Below are 3,967 nucleotides of genomic sequence, written 5' to 3' on the forward strand. Positions count from 1 at the left end.
GGAAGTGGGGACAGAGAGAGACACTGATTGAGGGGGTCAAGAGTGAGAGGGCGGAGCGAGAGTGAAGGAGCGGGGGGAGAGAGAGAGGGGGCAAGGGAGAGATAGGGTGAGATACTGGAGTGCGAGAGAGGGGAGGGAGGGAGGGGAGGGAGAGAACGAGGGAGGGAGAGGTGGGAGGGAGGGGAGGGAGAGAGCGAAGGAGGGAGAGGGCGAGAGAGGGGAAAGGAGACAGGGGAGGGAGGGAGGGGAGGGAGAGAGAGAGGGAGGGAGAGGGCGAGAGAGGGGATGGGAGAGAGGGGAGGGAGGGGAGGGAGAGAGAGAGGGAGGGAGAGGGCGACAGAGGGGATGGGAGAGAGGGGAGGGAGGGAGGGGAGAGAGACGGCGAGAGAGGGGATGGGAGAGAGGGGAGGGAGGAAGGGGAGAGAGAGAGAGGGAGGGAGAGGGCGAGAGAGCGCAGAGTGGAAGGGAGAGGACGAGAGAGGGGAGCGAGAGTGGGAAGGGCGAGAGATGGTAGAGGTTGAGAGAGGGGAGGACGAGAGAAGGGAGGGAAGGAGGGGAGGGCGAGAGAGGGGAGCATGAGAGAGGAGGGTGAGAGCGAGGAGGGCGAGAGAGGGGAGTGTGATAGACGGTAGGGCGAGAGAGGGGAGGGCAAGAGAGGGGAGACCGGGAGAGGAGAGGGAAGGGAGGGGAGGGCGAGACAGGGAGGAGGGCGAGAAAGGGGGAGGGTGAGAGAGGTAGGTGCGAGAGAGGGGGGATGGTGGGAGTGGGGGGTGCAAGAGAGGGGGAGCGAGGTCAAGGTGAGAGGGATGGAGAGGGAGAGAGAGCGGAGGGCGATAGAGGGGAGTGAGGGGAGGGCAAGAGAAGGGTGAGGGTGAGAGGGGGAGTGTGAGAGAGGGGGGATGGCGAGAGAGGGGAGTGAAGGACGTGAGGGCGAGAAGGAAGGGGAGGACGAGAGAGGGGAGGGCGAGACAGCGGGGAGGGCGTGAGAGATGAGGGAAGGAGGGGAGGGTGAGAGGGAGAGAGGGAGCAAGAGAGAGTAGGGAGGGAGGGGAGGGCGAGAGAAGGGTGAGAGTGAGGAAGGGGAGGACGAGAGAGGAGGAGGGCAAGAGAGGGGGAGAGGGAGGGGAGGCGAGAGTGACGGAGAGGGTGCGAGAGGGGAGTGAAGCGAGGGTGAGAGGAGGGGAGAGGGCGAGAGACAAGGGCGAGTGAGGGGAGGGAGAGGGTGGAGGGCAAGAGGGGGATGGAGGCAGGGGAGGGAGAGCGAAGGGTGGGAAGGGAGGGCAAGAGGAAGGGAGAGGGTGAGAGAGGGGACGGAGGGAGGGGAGGGCGAGAGGAAAGGAGAGGTTGAGAAAGGTGAGGGAGCACGAGTGAGGGGGAAGGCAAGAGAGGGGGAGGGCGAGAGAGGGGGAGAGGGAGGGGAGGGCGAGAGGGAGGGAGAGTGGGAGAGAGGTGAGGGAGGGTGTGGAGTGCGAGATAGGTGAGAGGGAGGGTGTGGAGGGCGAGAGAGGTGGAGAGGGAGGGGCGAGAGAGAGAGGGGAGAGGTTGAGAGAGGGGAAGACGAGAAAGGGGCGGTAGGGAGGGGAGCGCAAGAGAGAGGGAGAGTGTAAGACGGGAGTGTAAGAGAGTGGAGTGCGAGAGAGGAGGAGGGCGAGAGAGAGGAGGACCAGAGAGGGAAGGGCAAGAGAGAGGGGAGAACGAGTGAGGGGGACAGAGAGAGGGGGGACAGAGAGAGGGGGACAGAGAGAGGGGGCAGAGAGAGGGGGGGACAGAGAGAAGGGGGACAGAGAGAGGGTACAGAGCGACGGGGGGACAGAGAGAAGGGGGACAGAGTGAGGGGGGCACAGAGCGAGGGGGGCACAGAGCGAGGGGGGACAGAGCGAGTGGGGGACAAAGCGAGGGGGACAGAGAGAAGGGGGACAGAGAGAGGGGGACAGAGAGAGGGTGGACAGAGAGAGGGGGATAGAGGGGGGAACAGAGAGGGGGGAATAGAGAGGGGGGGACAGAGAGGTGGGGACCAAAGAAGTAGGGACAGAGAGAGGGGTCAGAGAGAGGGGTGTCAGAGAGCCGGGATCAGAGAGCGGGGGACAGAGAGAGTGGGGTCAGAGAGAGTGGGGTCAGAGAGAGGGTGGACAGGGAGAGGGTGGACAGACAGAGTGGGACAGAGAGAGGGGGATAGAGGGGGGAACAGAGAGGGGGGAATAGAGAGGGGGGGACAGAGAGGTGGGGACCAAAGAAGTAGGGACAGAGAGAGGGGTCAGAGAGAGGGGTGTCAGAGAGCGGGGATCAGAGAGCGGGGGACAGGGAGAGGGTGGACAGGGAGAGGGTGGACAGACAGAGTGGGACAGAGAGAGGGGGAAGAGAGAAGGGGACAAGATGATGAGGGGACAAGATGATTAGGGGTTTAGGTCGGGTTGACCATGAGAACCTTTTTCCACGTATGAAGTCAGCTATTACGAGGGGGCATAGCTTTAGATTAAGGGGTGGTAGGTATAGGACTGATGTTAGGGGTAGATTCTTTACTTAGCGAGTTCATGGAATGCCCTGCCAGTAGCAGTGGTGGACTCTCCCTCTTTATGGGTATTTAAACGGGCATTGGATAGGTATATGGAGGATAGTGGGTTAGTGTAGGTTAGGTGGGCTTGGATCGGCGCAACATCGTGGGCTGAAGGGCCTGTACTGCGCTGTATTCCTCTATGTTCTATGTTCTATGGGACAGACAGTGCGGGAACAGAGAGAGGGGGTGCAGAGTTGGGGGACAGAGAGTTGGGGGACAGAGAGTTGGGGGACAGAGAGAGAGGGACGGGGGCGCAGAGAGAGAGGAACAGAGAGAGGGGGGATAGAGAGAGAGGGCTGACAGAGAGATGGGGGGTCAGAGAGAGACGGGGGGCAGGCAGAGAGAGCGGGACACAGAGAGGGAGGATGGAGAGAGGGGGAACAGAGAGAGGGGGATAGAGAGAGGGGGATAGAGAGGGGGAACAGAGAGAAGGGGGACAGAGAGAGGGGGACAGAGAGAAGGGGGACAGAGAGGGGGACAGAGAGAGGGTCAACAGAGAGAGGGGACAGAGAGACGGGGCCGGGGGCGGAGTGAGAGGGACAGTGAGGGGGGGACAGAGAAAGGGGTACAGTGAGGGGGGGAACAAATAGGCGGGACAGAGAGGTGTACAGAGAGTGGGGGGACAGAGAATTGTGGACAGAGACAGGGGAGACATTGAGAGGGGGGACAGAGGGGAGGAACAGAGAGGGGAAAAGAGAGGGGGGGACAGAGATGGGGTACAGAGAGATAGGGACATAGAGAGGGGTGACGGTGAGAGGCGGGACAGTGGGGGACAGAGGGGGGACGGAGAGAGGGGAACAAAGAGGGGGTACAGAGAGTGGGGGACAGAGAGATGGGTGACAGAGAAAGGGGGACTAAGAGGGGGGTACAGAGAGAGGGGGCAGAGAGTGGGGCGGCAGAGAGACGGGGCACAGAGAGACGGGGGACAGATAGCGGGGGGCTTGGGATGGATACAGAGTGAGGGGTGGACAGAGGGAGGGGGACAGAGAGGAGAGGGACAGAGAAAAGGGGGCAGAGAGAGAGAGGGACAGAGAGAGAGGGACACAGAGTTGGGACAGAGATGGGGGACAGAGAGAGGGGGCAGAGAGAGGGGTGTGCAGAGAGAGGGGGCAGAGAGAGACGGGACAGAGAGCGAGGGGGCAGAGACCAAGGTGGGACAGAGCGAGGGGGGACAGAGACGGGGGACAGAGACGGGGGTACAGAGACAGGGGTACAGAGACATGGGGGATAGAGAGAGGGGGGACAGAGAGAGGGGAGACAGAGACAGGGGGTACAGAGACAGGGGTACAGAGACATGGGGGATAGAGAGAGGGGGCAGAGAGAGGGGTGTGCAGAGAGAGGGGGCAGAGAGAGACGGGGCAGAGAGCGAGGGGGCAGAGACCAAGGTGGGACAGAGCGAGGGGGGACAGAGAC

The sequence above is a fragment of the Chiloscyllium punctatum genome, unplaced genomic scaffold (assembly GCF_047496795.1).
Source record: "Chiloscyllium punctatum isolate Juve2018m unplaced genomic scaffold, sChiPun1.3 scaffold_102, whole genome shotgun sequence".
Classification (NCBI taxonomy): domain Eukaryota; kingdom Metazoa; phylum Chordata; class Chondrichthyes; order Orectolobiformes; family Hemiscylliidae; genus Chiloscyllium; species Chiloscyllium punctatum.